Source organism: Myotis brandtii, unplaced genomic scaffold, assembly GCF_000412655.1.
Source record: "Myotis brandtii unplaced genomic scaffold, ASM41265v1 scaffold480, whole genome shotgun sequence".
In the NCBI taxonomy this organism is placed as follows: domain Eukaryota; kingdom Metazoa; phylum Chordata; class Mammalia; order Chiroptera; family Vespertilionidae; genus Myotis; species Myotis brandtii.
In genome coordinates this window covers 1,232,038-1,251,894 of record NW_005368342.1, presented here as the reverse complement: position 1 = coordinate 1,251,894, position 19,857 = coordinate 1,232,038, and the positions used below count along the sequence as shown (strand labels likewise).

Here is a 19,857-nt window from a genome sequence, read left to right as displayed (position 1 = left end):
TTTTTTTTTTTTTTTTCTGGGCCAGCTTTAGCTCTGAGGCCTCGCTGCTGAAAACATAGATACAATGTTGTGGTCCGAGCCCGGCTGAATGGAAGCCCTTTTCTGGGGTTTTGTTTAGCTTCTTATTTGCAACATAGTATATAGTTGCTTAGAGTTGCAACTGAGAGGCTGGCAAGTTAGGCGGGGAACGTTGGAGTCTGCAGCAAGCAAGCCTCGTGCTCGCTTCAGTGCCTGGCTGCCGGCCGCCATCTTGGCTGACAGTTAATTTGCATATACTCACTGATTAGCCAATGAAAAGGGTAGCGGTCGTACGCCAATTACCATGTTTCTCTTTTATTAGTGTAGATATACACTAGAGGCCCAGTACGCGATTGAAATCTCGCGAGGAGGCACCCCGCGGGGGGGCCAGACCCACGCCTGACCCGCATAGCACCTGCCACCACATTGTGTTGGGTGGGGTAGGGGCGTGCTCTGAGCTGCATGGCCGCTCGGAGCACACCCCGCCTGGTTGTGTCTGCTGGGGTGGGGGCAGGTGCTCCTGTGTGTTGTATCTCCGCTCTGGCCTGCCCCCAGCCCCAGCCTCTCCCTGTGTTGTGTCTCCATTCTGGCCTGCCCCCAGCCCCAGCCTCCTCACGGCCGCTGGGGTGGGGGCGGTACGCAGTCCCCTCCTGCCCATCTGCCCGTGCAGCTCCTCCTGAGCGGTCGTGACACTCAGCTAATTAGCATATTCCGTTTATATAGATAATTTATCAGTCTTCTGATGTCATTTTACCAGTTCAAGTGAAATATAGAAGCCTTATCTCCTTTTTAAATCCCTTTACACTGTTTATATATAAATGTCTTAAATATTTCCTCTACATACATTGAGAACATGAAACTGTGATAAATTTTGATCCAATCCTCAAAGAGAACTTTAAAGGAAATTATATTCTGTTGTATTTACTCATGTTTTTGCCTACTGTGTTCTGTCTTCCAAGAACTTACTTTAGCCCTAGCCGGTTTGGCTCAGTGGATAGATAGATCAACGGCCTGAGGACTGAAGGATCCCAGGTTTGATTCTGGTCAAGGGCATATGTCCAGGTTGTGGGCTCAATCCCCAGTAGGGGGCATGTAGGAGGCAGCCAATCAATGATTCTCTCTCAACATTCATGTTTCTATCTCTCTCTCCCTTTTCCTTCCTCTCTGAAATCAATTTAAAAAATAAAATAATTTTTTAAAAATAATTTTTAGTCATTCTTATAGGGTAGACCTCCTACTGATAAATTCCATTTCCTTTCACCTAAGAATGTCTGACTATCTCTATTCTTGAAAGATATTATCACTGGACAAAGAATTCTAGGTTGATGATTCTTTTCCTTCAGCACTTGAAAAATATTGTTCCTCGTCCCACTATGGCTTCATCTGATGAGAAACCTGCTGTTATTCTATTTATTTTTCCTCTAAAGTTATAGGTAAGGTGTTGTTTTTCCTGGACTGCTTTCCAGATCTTTTCTTTGCCTTCTGTTTTCAGAAGGTTGACTATGATGTGTTTCATGTGAATTTCTCTGGGTTTATCCTGATAGTGTCTGTTTAGCTTCTTGAAACTGGAGGTTTCTGTCCTTTGCTCAATTTGGGAAGCTTTTATCTACTCTTTCTTCAAGTACTTTTCTAGTCCTGAACTCTTTCTTCTCTCTTTCTGAGACTGTTGACATGAATGTTAACATAAATGTAACTATTAACATGAATATAAATAGTCCCACAGATTTGGAGGCTCTGCTCAATGCTTTCTTTTTAATCTTCTTTTCTGGGGAGAGGGGCATATAATTTCCCTTTGTTGTTCAGATTGGGTGATTTTTATTGTTTTTTTTTGTTTGCTTAAGCTGTCTGATTCTTTTCTGTTTCCCCCATCTTTCTATTGAGCAAGATTTTAGACAATGGAATACTACTTGACCCAAGAAAAGATGAAATACTGCCATTTGCAACAACTTGGATGGACCTTGAAAATATCACGCTAAGTGAAATAAGTCAGACAGAAAAAGAACCATATGATTTCACTCATATGTGGGATATGAAACTGAAAGCAACAAATAAACAACAAAAACAAAAAAAACAAACATTCAGACATCAGTATTGTGGTTACCAGAGGGAAGGGAGTGGGAATGAGTAACAGGTAAAGGGGGTCAAATATATGGTAATGGAAGATGATTTGACTTTGGGTGGTGTGCACACAATGCAATATACAGATCATGTATCATAGAAATGTATACTTAAAACCCATATAAATGTATTAATCATTGTCACCTTAATAAATCTAATTAAAATATTTTAGAGTTTTTAAAGGTCTTTTTTGACTACTGTATTTTTTCAATTCTCATATTTCTATATGATTCGTCTTTATGTTATTTCTTTGTTGAGATTTTCTACTTGTAAGATGAGATTTTCTATTTTATTATTTGTTTCAGGGGTGTAATTACAATTGCTCATTAGAGCTTTTTAAGATGGCTGCTTTAATTTCTTGCCATATAATTCTAACATCTATGCCATCTCATTGCTGGCATGTTTACTTTCTCTTGTCATTTAAGTTGATAACCTGGGTATGGTATGTGATTTTTTTAATTTTTTTAAAAATTAAATTTGAACCCTCTGGATCTCTTTTAAAATTTTTGTTTTTGCAGGCCTTCTTTTACATGTCATTTTGAAGAGAAAGGAACCAGTAGATGTCTAGGTTCTCCACTGAGTCTCTGGCTGACATCCAGGTTGGGTAGGGGTTTCATGTTTACTGCTGGTTGGGGACAGGAGTTCAACCCTTTCTCTAGGCCTTTGATAATCTCATACCAGCTAGTAGTGGTAGAAATTACTGGTTAAAACTGGTGAGGGTAGAAGTCATACACCCCATTTGATTTTCACCGTGAGGGATCACTTTTCCTTGCTCCCAACTGTTCCTTCTCTTGGAGTTGGGCAGGGGCTTCTTTAAAATCTAGTAAAAGTTTAGGCTCTACACTTGCATACCTAAGCTTCTGATTCGCTACATTGTTATTATGACAGCTGGCTTTTTCCTGCACCAAGTTATCTCACTCCCTATCTCCTGGTGCTTTTGCAGAAAAAAAATGGAACATGTCACCTCTCCACCCCTTCTAAGACCCTCTATGCTATCAGATAGAATGGGAAGACCAGAGCCTCTGCATGCATATTGACTGGGTTCCTGTCAAAATCTAGCATTTCAAGCTGTTTGGCTCTGGAAAAGTTATTTAAATTTTCTGAGCTTCTATTTTCCCAGTTGTAAAGGAGGTGTAGGAAGCTCTCAGGTCTCTTGCTGAAAGGAGCAATAGTAGGTAAAAGGGCTTGGCCCACCATGGGTTCAATAAATAATATTTCCCTTCCCTTTACTCCCTTGCAGAAGTAAAGATATAACCCCTCCAAATGACAAAAAAGTCAAGGTGCATCCCCATAAAGTGGGAGTCTCATTCTAGGTATTGACTCCAAAGGTAAATTTAAATCTCTTCCTAAGTCTTATTTATTAAATTGACACATTTTATATCCTCCCCTCTTTCTCTCTAGGTTCCTGGAAAACACTAAAGGGAGACAGCTGGACCTATGTCACCCTCAAAATTAGGGTGGAGGCTGGAGGGGGCAGTGCTCTGGCAGAGGAGGGCAGGTGATGGAACGCCTGGTGCTGGCCCAGGCAGTCCACTTGCTGGGCGCTATTGTATTCTGAGCAAAGACATCGTCGCCTAGCCAAAGCCACTCCCAGAGGGAAAGAGCGGTAGGGAGGGGGAAGCACCAGGCAACTCTCATTTTGCCTGCTTGCCCTTCACCTCTGGCACCTAAAAGCAGCTGCTGCGATCTTACTAAGTGATGCAGAACCTCCTCCCCAGTCTCCATTGCTCCTATCCCCCTTCCAGAGCACGGGATAGGAGGGGAAGAAAGTGGTGAATGAGTGGAAAGCAAATACACACGCGGGAGCCAGTGTTCGCCATCCTCCCAATCCTGGCCTGCTGGGATTCCTCAGCACTCCCAGCCGGTAGTCCATGGCAGCAGCCACCAGCCCCAACGCGCTACTTTGCTCTCAAAATGCTCACCCGAGCTTCAGGTCCTGAAGTTGAATGGGAGACTGAAAAAAATCTCGACACCTAAAGATCAAGGAGCCTAATACACCTTGGAGCCAACAAACACTGAAAAAAATAATGGGTCCAAGAATGCCACCTCTCAACTCCCACCCCATGAATAAACTGTCTTGGATCAACACCTCCCCTCCACCTCACCCCACCGCCGTAATCCCCATCTGGCTTTCTCTGCCACATCTGGTGACCACATCTGGTGAGGTCTCTCTCCGTCAGTGACTCTGTTTCTCTGTCTTTCTCACTATATATAATCTGTCTCAACTCTCCCAACCTCCTACCCATCCTTGAAATTCCTGGTGTACGGGTTCCTTTGCCACCCCCGCCCCCCTCAGCAAGTAGCCCAACAATAGATACTTTACAAGGTAATTCAGCCTTCTACCTCAGGAAGGGAATGGGGAGGGGGGCTACAAGGGGGCTTGGAGGCGCTACAACGTTCCACTTACCTGATCTCTTTAATGCTTTCCAATTTGCACATTATTTCTTGCTCATCTGCCATGCTTTTTACTTTCAATTTCACGTCCCGAAAAATGTACAAACACACACATCCAGGGATACAATAGACACAAAGTAACCACCTCCTCCCGGCATGGGGCTCTGAGTCTGTGCAGTAGGGACTCGAAGAAGGCCTGGGAGCTGTAGTCGCAGCTGCAGGGCCAGTCAGGCAGACTGGGAGCCTGCAAGACTACAAATCCCAGAAAGCCAAGCGAGATACGCCTATTTTTCTTCCTGCAAACGCACTTTAAATCAATTTGTCACAGATAATTATGCCAAAGGTTGTGAAGAGTGCAAGGGAATGGTGATATTTGTCCCGTCCGCGGAAAAATTATGAGGAAAAATTATCCCAGAAGGCAGCAACTGGAAAGTGGGAGATATACACCCCTCCTGGGGCCCTCACGCCTACTTACCTAGGAAAGGATATCAGAAGTTGCTAATTAGTGAACATCTGGGCTGGAGAGAAACCCTGCTTGGGGATTCACTTTGAGAAGTGTTTAGTCCGCTGCCTCGGAACAAGTGGGTTTGGTATTCAGATGCATATGAAGTGAGGGGGGAAAGTAGGGGAGGGGTGTGGCTGCTAAAGCTGGGGCTTGGAGAGGTGACTGTTTCTTCTGGCCCTACCTCCATTAGACAGTTACTGAGCTCAGATTTGGGGGGAGACAGTGAGGGAGGTGAAGATAAATAAAAACAAGTCATTGCCTTTGAGGAGCAGGAGAGACAGAAAGGTAACTCATTAACTACATTGCACTGTGCTGGTATAATATAGGAATTAATAAGGTGTAACCTGAAAAAAAGAATATGCAAATAGGTCTCAAAAAGTGGCTGTGAATTTGCCAGACAATTGGGGAGGATGAACTTCCTGGAAGAGAACTTAACACATACAGAAAGGAAAGGACAAGTTGCCCAAGGCATCTGGAGCATAAGGTTCATATATGGGGTGTGCAGGTGGGAAAGAGAAGTGGGAGATACATCTAGAAAAGGTAGGTTAGAGCTAGATTGTAAAAGACCTTGAATGTCATAATAAAGAGTTTAGACTTAATCCTATAAGGCACACATTCCTCCAATACACATTTATTAATTGCTTACTGCATGTCAAATAATGCCAAGTTATTTAATGTTTCCAAAGAGAAGTGCTAAGTTTGGAGGGATGTCTTAGGGAGGTGACTCTAGAGGCAAAATGGAGAATGATTTAGAGAAGATGAGAGCACGCACAGGCCCAGGGAACTAGGCTTTGGACAAAAGGAGAACTCTGACTCACTCCCAATTAAAGGTGAGTGGAAACTCTCTCTGATTGAGCTTGCACTTATTTTCTGGGCCTCAGTTCCTTCCGATGGTGCTGGAGAAAAATTAGTGGAACATGAGTTTCAGGACATTCTGAGCGTCCACAATGATTTTTTAAATTCTTTATTAGTTAAGGTATTACAAATGTGTTTTTATACCCCCCATTACCCCCCCCCACACACACACACTCATGTTATTTCTAGGAGTGGAATTGAAGCCCTTCTTTTCTTTGGATCTCAGACATAACTTTCACAACGAGGAAATTCTCCCTGGTTTCTAGCTTAACAATTTCCTATTGGGCTTTAAGATCCTTGTGCTACTAGTAGTCATTTGAAGACTATTGAGTTGGGTTGTCATAAAGACTGTGGGTCTGAGCTACCCTAACCATGGAGTCCAGAGCCAAGAACAGGCCCCAGACCTATCCTATAAAAGGAGGGGTAGGGAACAAGTCTGTGTAAGTGCCTGGCATGTATCAGCCACTGTGCTGAGAGCTGTATGTATAGACCCTCATTTCATCCTCACAACCACTCTTAAGGGGATAAGTAGATTCATTCCTTTTTACAAGAAAGAAAATTGGCTCAGAAAGTGGCTTGGCCAAAGCCATATAGTAAGTTACAAAGCTAAAGCCTGGGCCCAAATTGAACAAAGTTACTTGCAGATTAAGAAAATGAATATATATGAAAAAAAATATGGAGACTAAAAGTAAAATGAGTTCTTAGATGTATATATTTATGTCAAATATAAATTGCTTTACAATATGAGTTAACTTTGGTTTGAGGAGAAATAGAGGGTATGTTTGGAGATGTGTGGGAAGCAATTTAGGAATGGCCTTTAAGGTTTTAGAACTGATGTCTCTTCTTCCACTATCGAATTCCTCTTAGAATCTTTACCTAACACTAAGTTCACATGCCTGGCAGGGGTCTAGATGTGGCTTTGTATCTGTTTAAATTTAAATGTGTTGATAGCTTTACAATCTGATTATAAGAGTAATTTGGCAAATAATATTATCTTTTAAACCTCACCAAAAACCCTATTTCACAGTTGGGGAAACAGGCAAAAAGAAGGAAAGGACTTATTCAGAGTCACCCAGCATGTTTGACACAGAAACAGGACTCCTGACTCAGAGCCCTTTGTTCTTTTCATAGCTCCACACAGCCTGTATCAGTCTGCTACTGCCTCCATGGAATCCAAATGCCTTTGCTACTTCATCCAGATGGTACACTCCAATACATGGAACCTGCCAAGGGCCAAGTTATGTCCCATGGACATTAAAGAGAGATGACAGTTAATGTAGCAAAAGGGGCCTTGGAGGAAGGTTTGTGCTATTTGTAACAATTAAGGTGTCCAATTAAGGAAAAGGTTCATAAGCCTCTTAGCTTCCATGGTTTTGTCTTAGCTCCTTGACCTCTTTAATAACAGTGTTACCTTGTCCTTGCTGAGTTGTAAGAAACCAGGCTAACAATGAGAGGAAGGAAAATATTCCAAATAATGAGAGGGGAATAACTGGAACCAACCTTTAGCAAGGCCAGTACCACTGTGTTTTCTGAGGAGGGCTTCACTGGGGTCTTGCCCTGGGCCATGCAGCTGCAAGTTCAAAATATGGAAACTTTGAAAGATATTACCAGGTGACTAAAGTCAATCAAAACATCTAGAAAATTACTAAATATTTTAAAATAGGGGCAGCAGCATGAGCTGAGAGGAAGATGAAACCAGCTCAAGTGTATGGAACAGGATCTTCGGCTCTGTATGAAAAAGCTGATATTAAGGTCCCTGAACACAAGAAGAAACATCTCCTTATTGGTGTGTACTCAGATGGAGGGCTTTGTGGCACTAACCAGTCCTTAGTTGCTAAACAGATGAAAAGTGAAGTGGCTATGCTCACAGCAGCCAGGAAAGATGTTGGAATTGGTGATAAAATTAGAGGTATACTTCTGACTAGTTTCTGCTGACAGTCCAAAAGTGGGAAGAAACCCCCCTAGTTTTGTAGATGTATCAATTATTGCCCTAGAATTATTACATTTTAGGTATGAATTTGAGGAAGGAGCTATCATCTGTAATCAAGCTGAGTCTGTCGTCTCTCACAAGACGGAAGAAAAGCTTATCTTTTCTCTTAATACTATTGCAAGTGCTGAGAGCATGAGTATCCACGATGACATTGATGCTGACATGCTACAAAATTATGAGGAATACAGTCTGGCCAACATTCTGAGATGATTGAAAAATTGACTTTGACTTTCAACTGCACCCGCCAAGCTGTCAGCACAAAAGAGTTGATTGAAATCATCTCCATTGCTACAGGTCTGAATTAATGAAAATCAATTGTCATCCTCAGACAAGAGATAAAGAAGTAAAATTCAGGCAGATAATTTTGATTTTAGTTTACTGTTGTCCTGGTTGGAATAAATTATTGGTTCATTATTTCAATTACTGAAGACAGAAAGATATTTGTAAATTATCTTACAATAAGCAACTTACAATAAGAAAAAAAGAGATGGGGAATAAAAGGAAACCATTGCCTTGGCCCTTTCTCCTAAAGCAATGCTTAAAATAATATATTCAAGCCATGATGGTATCCTTCTTATAGTAAGTGTTCAATAACTTTCAATTGATCAGAAGTCTGTAGTAGGTGAGAGAATATTCAGGAGATGTGCTACTAAGAAGTTCTAATGCATTATTTTATTAGAAAAACTGACTGATTGAAGTGGTAATAAAAATCTTATTCCTATAGAGATCAACATTGTCCATGTTGCTAAGAAACAGGTAAGGATGGCAGGCTATGTTGGGGTGAATACTATTATAATGGAAGGAATTAGCGAAGAGGAAGACAACTAGTTTCTTGTGGCCATGATACTCTCAAGGAATAGATCAAGATTTAAAGAGTAGAGGCCAGAATGTTTGAATTTATAAATATTTCACTGTGTTTAAATAATCAACTGAACTAAGAGAGGAAGCAGAGCTGCAACAGCTTTCGATCTGAATTGCTTGCAAAATACTAAATTTCTCAAGTTAGGTTTCTTAATTAGCATTTCTAAGAGAAAAATGAGCCAATGTTTTTGGGCCATTCAGCCAAGAAATATTGTGTACATATTATGTCAGGCACTAAGCTAGATAGCAGAGATCCCATAGTAGGTATGACAGACAGAGCCTGCCCTCACCAAACTTGCAGTTTAGTTGGAGAGGCCAGTTGATACAAAGATCAGACACATTAACATATAGCTATAGCCAGCGATTAGGGATTCGAGGAAGTCTAGGTTCTGTGAGCACTCATAATAGAAGAACCAACTTAGTCCTGGGCAGTGGGCCTGGGACAATCAGGGAAATGCTTCCAGAAGGAGGAGTCCTGATATTCCAAGCAGAGGAACTAGGCAGGACAAAAGGGAAGGAGCAGGTGGCATCAAGGATACTTTCATGCAGTCAGCCATCAGATATTTCTTTGGCATCTAAGACATGCCAGAGACGCTTCTAGGTACTGGGAATATAGTGCTTTGTATGTATTAAGTCAGTTTAATTCTTGTAATGACCCTATGAAGTATTATTATCTCCATTTTACAGAAAAGTGAAGACATAGAGAAGGTAAGTAATTTTCCCAAAGTCACTCAGCTAATAAATGGCAGAACTGGGATTTGAATTCAAGCAGTTGGACACTGGAAGAAATGCTCTTAGCCACTATGTTTTATTGCTTCCCTAAGATTACTGTCCTTGTGAAATTTACTTTCTAGTGGAAGAAGCCAGATAATAATCACAGAAAAGAAAAAATAAACAAATATGATAATTTGGGTAGATATAAGGCCAATAAACTAACTAAAAGAGAATAATGGAATAGAGTGTTGGCAGAAGGGAGAGTGTTTTAGATAGGATGGTCAGGAAAGAATTCTCTTTAGAGAAGACACTGAAGTAGAGACCTGAAGAGGAGTCAGCCATGCAATGATATTCCAAGCAGAGGGACTAGGCAGTGCAGTGATCCTGAAACAGGAATATGCTTGGCCTATGATAGAAAGTAGGCAACCCTCTGGCTGATTGAGGGGAGCAGTAGTAGATTGAGGAGGTAGGAAGAGATAATAATGTCTTAGTAAACCATGATGAGAAGTTTGGATTTTATTCTAATTACAATTGGAAGCCACTGAGGGTTTTAACAGGATCTAGATTTAAAAGATCATTCTGACTTCTGTGAGGGGAATATATTGTACTGGGGCAAGAATGGAAGCAAGTAAACCAGTAAGGAGGCTATTGCAGTTATCTAGGAAATAGATGATGGTGGCTTGGATTAGAGTAGTGCCAGTGGATATGAGAGAAAAAATAGACTGATTGGAAATATAGTATTGGATGCAGAACTGATATGCTTAGCTTGCCAACAGGGAATCTCAAATGACTCCTGGATTTTTGGCCTCAGCAATAGGTTAGTGCCATTTAGTGAGACAGGAGAGACTGGAAGAAAACCATAGAATGTTGGAGTTAGGACCCCCCCACCTGTAGTGCATGGAAAAACTGAAGATCAGAAATGGTAATTGGCCTGCCTGTGGCCAACCAGTAAATTAGGGGCAGAGACATTTAATCCCATTTTCACACTAATCCAGAAACTTCCATGTTCAATAACCCTTCACTTAATCTGGCCAGTAATTCTTATAGTGCCAGGGAGGAGTAATAGAAACTTTACCAAAGATTCCCTTAGTAGATGGGAATTGTGGATGATTAGCATATAATTTGTATCTGCCTATCTGGATTGTGCTAGGTGTCTTCAAGCAATGTTTCAGCTGTGATTCTTGCTTTTTATGGCTTTGTGTCAATGAACTTTCTAGCTCTTCTATCCTTCCACATCTATCCACTCTCACAGACCTAGATACTCCATTGCCGAGTTCTGGGGATAGAGAAGAGCTGGCAGAGTAGAAGAGCCCACCCCAAGTGTGTAAACCCTATTGTGAAAACTCTATTATAAAAGTAGCCTAGTGTATACCTATTGAATTTTCTTAGTAAACATTCACCAGCTTCCTCCAGCCCATAAGGGAGGAGAACACACACTGACTGCTGAGCCCAAGACCTTGGATTAAAATCCCAGCACTGACACTGCCTCCCTGTCTATCTTTGGGAAAGTCCCTTCCCCTACTAAACCTCAGATTTCTCATCTGAAATTATAGGATGGACTCCCTATTGTCTCCTGGAACTTAAAATATCAGCAGAGGTTACTTGCTTTAAAACCCCTTTTTCTAAAGCCAAACACGATTGAACCTAGGGCTCTCTCTGGTTTGTATTCCTGTGTCATCCATCTCCCCAAGCCCCAGTAGATTTGTGTCATTAAACCCATCTGCCCTTGTCTTTTCTTATTTATCCTCTTCTAAAGGATGCATTCAATTTCTCATTTCCTTGAACTTTCTTCTTATATGCTGGTTCCCACAGCACTTGCATTCTGACCAAGAGAGGTGAAATCATGTGAAAAACTGTTTTTGTGGTATTTATTCCTTAAATAATTGTTTTCAGGTTTTGTACATCTGTATGATTCAGCTTCCATAAATAGGCAGGCCAAGGAAGCAGGAGAGTTGTGTTGAGGAACTGATTGGCTGCACCATTAACCAGCCAAACCCTGAAGAAACTGGGTCTCAGTTCCTTTTTGTCTGCATCCTCTCCAGCACTTGTCATTTGTTGATTTGTTGATGATAGCCATTCTGACAGGTGTGAGATGGGACATCATTGTTGTTTTGCTTTGCATCTCTCGGATGATTAGTGACTTTGAGCATGTATTCATATGTCTCTTGGCTTTCTGTATGTCCTCTTTCAAAAAGTGTCTATTTAGGTGCTTTGCCCATTTTTTGATTGGATTGTTTATCTTCCTTTTGTTAAGTTGTATGAGTTCCCTGTAAATTTTGGAGCTTAAACCTTTATCAGAGATAACATTGGCAAATATGTTCTCCCATGCAGTGGGCTTTCTTGTTGTTTTGTTGATGGTTTCTTTTGCTGTGCAGAAGCTTTTTATTTTGATGTAGTCCATTTGTTCATTTTCTCCTTAGTTTCCATTGCCCTAGGAGCTGTATCGGTGGAGATATTGTTGTGACAAATGTCTGCTATTTTGGTGCCTATGGCTTCTTCTAAGATTTTTATGGTTTCCCATCTTACGTTTTAAGTCTTTTATCCATTATGAGTTTATTTTTGTGTATGCTGTAAGTTGGTGGTCTAGTTTCATTTTTTTGCAAGTATTTGTCCAATTTTCCCAACACCATTTATTGAAGAGACGGTTGGGGGAAGGGGTGCGGGGGGAGGTAAGAGATCAACTGAAGGACTTGTATGCATGCATATAAGCATAACCAATGGACGCAAGACACTGGGAGGGGGTTGAGGGCATGTGCCAGGGGGTAGGGGAGGCTGGAGGAAGGTCAATAAGGAAAAAAAGAGGAGACATATGTACTACTATTTGTAATCCTTTAAACAATAACATAAAATTAAAAAATTAAAAAATAATCAAAAATTGGATAGGGCAACATATGATGTGAAGGTTGGAGCCATTGTCTCCCCTGAATCCAGAGCAAAAACAGCTTTAATTATATTAGAGGTTTAAAGGAATAATAACTTGTAAAGTCATGGTGACAGATAACCCCAAAGGAAAATATGGACAGATCGAACTATATAAAGATTGAAACTGTACAATGAAAAGTGACATTCATAAAATAAAAATGAAAACAGACTGGAAAAATATAACTAACTCCCATGTCTTGGGATTTTCTTACCCAGGGTTGGTTGCATTATAAACAGTGGACCAAATCTTAAGTCAAAAGAATAAATTTTATTGAATGTAATATCAGGCATCAGCAATGAATTGAGAGATGAGTAGAAAGGCAAATGTCCCTTCCATGAGCCTTCCAAATCTCATTGTAGTATACAGGGTGGGGCAAAAATAGGTTTACAGTTGTTTGGATTGAAAATAATACAATAATTAACAAATAATAACACAAGAACAAACTCTGTTTCATGTACTCAGAACTGTAAACTTACTTTTGTCCCACTCTGCAGACTATATAATTGCCCAGCTTGACTGCTCCAGACTGGCAATACGCAGAGTGGTAAGGCACCCAGACTCTGCAGTCAGGCTACCTGGGTTCATGGCTGGGCTCCAGTTCTTTTAGCTGTTTCACTCACATACAAATCACTTCCCTTCTCTGAGTTTTAATGTTTTCATATTCAATATGGGGAAGATATTAATTATAACTATTAAGGTTGCAATAAGAATTAAATTTAGTATTTATAACAGGCTTAAAACCAGTTTTAGTTGCTGTCATAGTAAGCACTACAAAAATATTATTTACTATTATTATTATTAAGATGGATATTCTTCAATAAACTTTCTTATTACTTCCTTTTTCCACTGCTTGCAGCCTAATTCCCCCACCAGGCAGGTTCCCATTATCCTCATATCCTAAGAATTGATAGGGAAAATTGTACCTATCTGCCTAAAATAAAAATATCAGATAATTGTAAGGTAATAAATTTGTCATGAAATTGAAGATACAAACATTTAAAACTCTGACATCATTTAAAAATAGGAAAATTATACTTCCAGTCCCATAAATGTCCACGTTGATTGCATGGACTGCTATTCATAGTAATCAAATAATGTCAGACACATTCTACATATAGCATATTAGAACATAAAATATATCTCAACTATCATAAATTAAATAAAAATTAACATACCAGTTCTACTCAACACTATTCAAACATTTAATTAAAATAGTTTTGTCCCTCTTAAAGTTTACATAAGCTTTTTGAGAAATGATTTTGGTTTCTTGGGGGGGGGGGGATTCAAGGGATAAAGGAATTCAAGAAATGATTTCTTCCTGATCCATAATTTAATACATGCTTCTTGAATAACCTCTCTATTTTGAATGTTGTTCTAGGGGCTGGAGGTCCAGAGAAATAAGAACAGTTCTGGCTTTCAGAAAGTTCATAGCCTAATTGGAGATGAGCTAGTAAATTAAAAAAAAGCAATATATTGTGAACTGTGTTAAAATGCCAGGGTGAATACCATGTTCTGGGATCACATAGAAAGAACTAAGGAACTCCAAATAGGAGCATCAGGAAGGGTTTCCCAGACACGTATTACCAGACCTGAGTCTGTTGCAGGTACCATTGGAAAGCTTGAATTAAATCAGGTTTCCTGTGGCAGGCAAAGGCATGCAAATTCTTAAAGCCTATGATCCTCCAACATCTTAAATAAAGACTAACCCAACCTTTCTCCTTTTGACCCTCTTACTTCCTTGTTCTATTTAGTGCTACAAAGGTTAGTGAATATCGGTGGTGGAAACAGGCCTTTCAGAAGTCAGGCAGATCAATGATTTTCAAACTGAGTTTGACAGAGGCCTAAAATTTCAGAGTGAATGGGAGCCACTCCCATTCCTGCTTAAACAATAGTTCCAATGGTATCATTTTTACATTTCAGGTTCTCATGAAAGAGATTTGTCAACATAATGCTTTGTTGCCTAAATTTTATCTGAAAACTAGTAATTTAGTTCTACCTTTCCTTATTTTAGGACAGAGAAACTGAGGATCAAAGCAAGCAGGACTTGGCAAAAGACTAAAGAAATGTAACAAGGAAATGAGTGCCATTAAGACAAAGATGCTTAACCTTTATATTTGTCAACAACAACTTCACCATGGTGTCTTTGTAGTCTATAAATTGTCCAGTCCCAAGCTGGAAGCCCTATCATATTTGAAAGCATGGCCTAGTTAGAAGTAGAGGCTACAGGGGGTAGAATCTAAAGGCAAACATTCCCCTGATTTCTCTGCTATCAAATATTCACATTGGAGTTAGGTGACTGCTTAGAGAAGACTGGGGCCCAGGTAGAAGGCTGTACTAGGTACATTAACTGACAAGCTACAAACCAGAGAATCAATTGGAGTGTGACATGAATTAACATGAATATCCCAAGAGCTAGGAGATACAGAGAAAGTGGGCGCCATGGGAGTCCATGTTTGGAAGAAGAGAGCAGGCAGCTGGCTCCAAGATGGTTTGTCTGTACAGAAAAGTGTTCAGGGCACCAGACTGCAGTTAGTCTCTGAAATGGAAGCAATGGAGGAAGGTAGATGGACTGTCCAGTGAGATAAAAAAAAGTTCTCTGTTTTAGAGGACTTGGTGACCTAGGCAGCAAATCAAGGCATAGGGAACAAGGCAGGAGCCTAATAATCAGTATAAATATATTTCTCTCTTTTTCGTGTCCAGTGTGTCTAGAGAGAAGTCTGGTTCCTGAGTAGGGGTGGCTAGGGATTGAGAAAATGAAAGAAAGAGACAGACACAGAGATAGAAGGAAAAAGCTGGGTCCGGGTAGGACAGCTGTCCTCTGATGGAAAGACAGTGACCCAGAGCTGTTATAGCGCATTTATTTTATACAGAAAAATACCAGGAAGTTTTACTAAAGCCCAAGACAAAGGAGATTATGTGCATTCTTGTGACTTCTTTGTAATCATCACTTCTGGGTGGACCTGGATAATCCTGTATGTTCCTGGTGCTTGGCTGGATTTAGATAATGAAACCCACCCCCTGGCACCTGAGCTGAAGGTCAGGTTGACAACACACCTACCTCTGGCAGGGTATGTTTCCAGGACATGGCTCTTCCAGACACCGCTGGATTCAGATGACAATCAGGACATGGCTCTTCCAGACACCGCTGGATTCAGATGACAATCAGCTGAGGGGACTTTTCCAGGCGCTCTCTACAAATCAGAACTGGGACAAAATGTCATTTCTCCCCAATTGATATATAGATTTAATGCAATTGATATCAAAATTCAGAAAGATTTTTGGTAGATAGAGACAAGATAATTCTAAACTTGAAATGGAAAGGCAAAGGAATTGGAATAGTTAAACACAAATTAGAAGAGAAGAATGAATTGGGAAGAATCACTGTAACCTATTTCAACACTTATTAGTTAGCTACAGTAATCAAGAGTGTGTGGTATGGTGGCGGGGTTGACACATGGATCAATGAAATAGAATAGAAAGCCTGGAAATACACCCACACAAATCTGCCTAACTGATTTTTGGTAAAGGGACAAAAGCAATTCAATGTAGGAAGTATGGTCTTTTCAATAAATGATGCTGGAGTAAGTAGATATCCATTGGCAAAGAAAATTAATCTTGACCTACGCATCATTATCTTATGCAAAAGTTATCTTAAAATTGATAATAAGTTTAAATATAAAATATAAAACTATTCAAATTTTACAGAAAAAAGCTAAAGAAAATCTTCAGGATCAAGTAACTCTTAGATGAACATCAAAGGCGTAATCCATAAAAGGAGAAATTGATAAATTGGTCTTTATCAAAATTTAAAATGTTTGCTCTGTGAAAGAAGATGAAAAGGTAAGATACAGCTGTGATAAAAGTTTTGAAAGCCCCGTGTTTAACAAAGTACTATTATCTAGAATACATAAAGAACCCTCAAACTTCTAAAGTTATTATTTCAAATCCCATTTTACAGATAAGGAATCTAAGGTGCAAATAGGTCAAATAAATTTACACAAGGACACTTACTAAATGGCAAAGCCAGGATCCTGCTCATATTTATTTTCATGTTCCTAAGGCAAGAGAAAAAAATAAAAGTCATTCAGATATGGAAGGAAAACATAAAACTGTCACTTTTTGTGGATGACATGATTCTAAATATAGAAAATTCTAAAGACTCCACCAAAAAACAATTAGAAACAATAAGCAAATGCAGACAAGTTGCAGGATATAAAACCAATGTACAAAATTCCATTGCCTTCCTGTATAGTAACAACAAAACTTGAGAAAAAGAAATGAAAAAAACAAAACAAAACCAATTCCTATTGCAACCAAAAGAATAAAGTACATGGGAATAAACTTAACAAAGAATGTGAAAACCTATATACTAAAAATTCCAAAGCATTATTATAAGAGATTGACAAAGACATAACAAGATGGAAAAATATCCCATGCTCATGGACTAGAAAAATAAACTTAACAAAGAATGTGAAAGACCTATATACTGAAAATTACAAAGCATTCTTAAAAGAGATTGAAAAAGTCACAACAAAATGGAAAAATATCCTGTGTTCATGGATTGGAAGAAACAGCATCGTTAAAATGGCCATGTTACCCAAAGCAATATACTGATTTAATGCAATCCCCATCAAAATTGCAATGCCATTTTTTAAAGAAATAGAATGAGAAATCATCAGATTTGTATAGAACCACAAAAGACCATGAACAGCCAAAGCAATCTTAAATAAAAAAGAATGAAGCTTGAAGGTTATCACACTACCTGACTTCAAATTATACTACAGTGCAGGAAGCCACCCATTGTCTTCACTATCAGATAAGTATAAACAAGGATCCCGGAACACTGGTGAACCTTGAACCCATGGCAAGGGCCAGAGCTATGCACCGATTGTTTAGTCCAGACAATGGGGGCTCAAGCTATTTCCTGACCAAATAGTCTCAGAGTAAATTTCTAATATTTACTGACCTTTAAGATAGTCTGACTGTTACCACAATTACCTGTCTAAGAGCTAGATGTGTATCCAAAATTGAATAAAAGGTGGGCAAGGCCTGGGCACCAGGGAAGTCCTTTCTCTTGCATTGGGCTTGCCAGCCTGGCCCCTAATATTTCCAAATTATTATTTCTTGTCTCATCTCTTTCATTTGCATGTGGCCCCTGTTCCAGAGCCCGAACCCTGAATCATGTGGGACGTGGGATCATTCACATTACAGAGCTATGATATTCAAAACTAAGCATGGTATTGGCAGAGAAACAGACACACAGATCAATGAAATAGAATGGAGAGCCCAGCTATAAAGCCACATGTATATGGATAATAATTTTTGACAAAGGAACCAGAAACACACAATGGAATAAAGATTGTCTCTTCAATAAATGCTGCTGGGAAAACTGGAAATTCTCATGCAAATGAGTGAAACTGGATTACAGTTTTTCCCCATGTAGATAAATTGATTCAAAATGGATCAAAGACCTAAATATAAGACTGGAAATAGTAAGGTACATAGAATAAAATATAGGTATCTTGGTTGTAGAGAACATTTTATAAACTTGACCTCAAAGGTAAGGAAAGGAAAGGCAAAAATAAAGAAATGGGACTATATCGAACTAAAAATCATCTTTTCTTGTTAGAAAAAGAAACTGACAACAAAACAAAGAGGCAACCAACCAGATGGGAGATGATATTTGCAAATAGTAGATCCCACAAAAATTTAATTTCAAAAATATATAAAGAACTAATGAAACTCAACACTAAACAAACATCCCAATCAAAAGATAGGCAGAGGACCTGAAAATACACCTCTCCCAAAAAGACATGAACAGCCAATAGATATATGGAAAGATGTTCAACCTCACTAGCAATTAGGGAAATGCAAATCAAAACTAAAATGAGTTACCACCTCACACCTGCTGGAGTGGCCATTATCAACAAGACAAGCAATAACAAGTGTTGGAGAGGTCGTAAAAAAAAGGGAACCCTCGTTCACTGCTGATGGGAATGTAAACTTGTACAACCACCATGGAAATAAGTCTGGCAATTCCTAAAAAAAAAAAAATAAGAGTAGAGCTACTATATGACCCAGCAATCCTTCTCCTGGGTATATACCCAAAAACCATGAAATCATGTATTTGCAAAGATATATGCACCCCTATGTTCATTTCAGCATTATTCATGGTGGCCAAGAAATAACCAAAGTGCCCTGCAATAGAAGACTGGATAAAGAAGATGTGGTACATATACACAATGGAATACTACTCAGCCATAAGAAAAGATGAAATGGTGCCATTTGCAACAACATAGATGGACTTTGAGAATATTATGCTAAGTGAAATAAATTCATCAGAAAAATCTAAGAACCATATGATCTCACTCATATGTGAGATATAAAACTGAAACTCATGAACACAAACAGCAGTGTGATGGTTGCCAGAGGGAAGGGGGTTGGGGGGGAAAGAGGGTCCTAATATATGGTGACAGAAGATTTGACTTTGGTTGGTAGACACACAGTGCAATATACAGATCTTATAACATAGAAACCCACACAAAAAACCTATATGTTAATGTTGGCCAATGTCACCCCAATACATTTAATTTAAAAAGAAAAATTATCCTGAATAACCAACTGAAGACTAAATTGAGAGAAGCTTTAAAACCAAGGACTTACAGGAGGCACATCAAGACTGGCAGAGACACAGAGGGCTGGCTAGGCTCCTGTGGGCAGCACCTGAAGTTTTGGAGGGATATCTTAGCTCTGGAGGTTTCCCCACTGAGAAATCTGGGGTCTAAACTCTAAGCCAGGCTCCCCAGCCTAGAGCACCAGAACGGGGAAAGATGCCCACATAGCATCTGACTGAAAAGCAGCAGTGTGTCTGTCTGCCAGAGAAAGATGGTTAGAGACACAAGCACCCATTTAAAGGGCCAATGCACAAAATTTTATTCTCAGCCACTCAACCTGGGCTCTGGCAATGGAAGGCAAAGCAAACTAGAGTCACAGGAGGAGAATCTGGGGTTGGTGGCTCTGGGTAGAGAGCTGAAGGGTCAGCTGCCAGGATCCCTGTGTTGAGTCATTCCCCCACACTACAGAGGCCATCTTACTCCTGCAGAGCATTCCCCTTCATGAGGCATCAGCCTGGGGGGAAGTAATAGCCCCACCCACTAGAAACCCTGTTGTCCTACCATGTGGAGCTTATGACTGTGTGTTTGTTCCCCCATGTCCCGCGTGGTTCAGGGTTCAGGATCTGGAAGAGGAGCCGCACACAAATGAAAGAGAAGAGACAAGAGATAATTTAGAAATATTGGGGGGCCAGGTGGGCAAGTCCAACTCAAGGGAAAAGACTTCCACTGGTGCCCAGGCCTCGCCAGCCTTTTATTCAACTTTGGTTAAGCATAAAACCCTTAAGTCAGGCAGGTAATTGCAGTAACAGACAGGCTATGTTAAAGGTCAGTAAATACTAGGAGGATTTACTCTGAGACTATTTGA

At 39.9% G+C, this 19,857-nt stretch overlaps 1 pseudogene; it reads left to right on the top strand.

Moving 5' to 3' along the window:
- Positions 1 to 7,466: 7,466 nt before the first annotated feature.
- LOC102239122 lies at positions 7,467 to 8,118 on the top strand (annotated as a pseudogene).
- Positions 8,119 to 19,857: the final 11,739 nt, after the last annotated feature.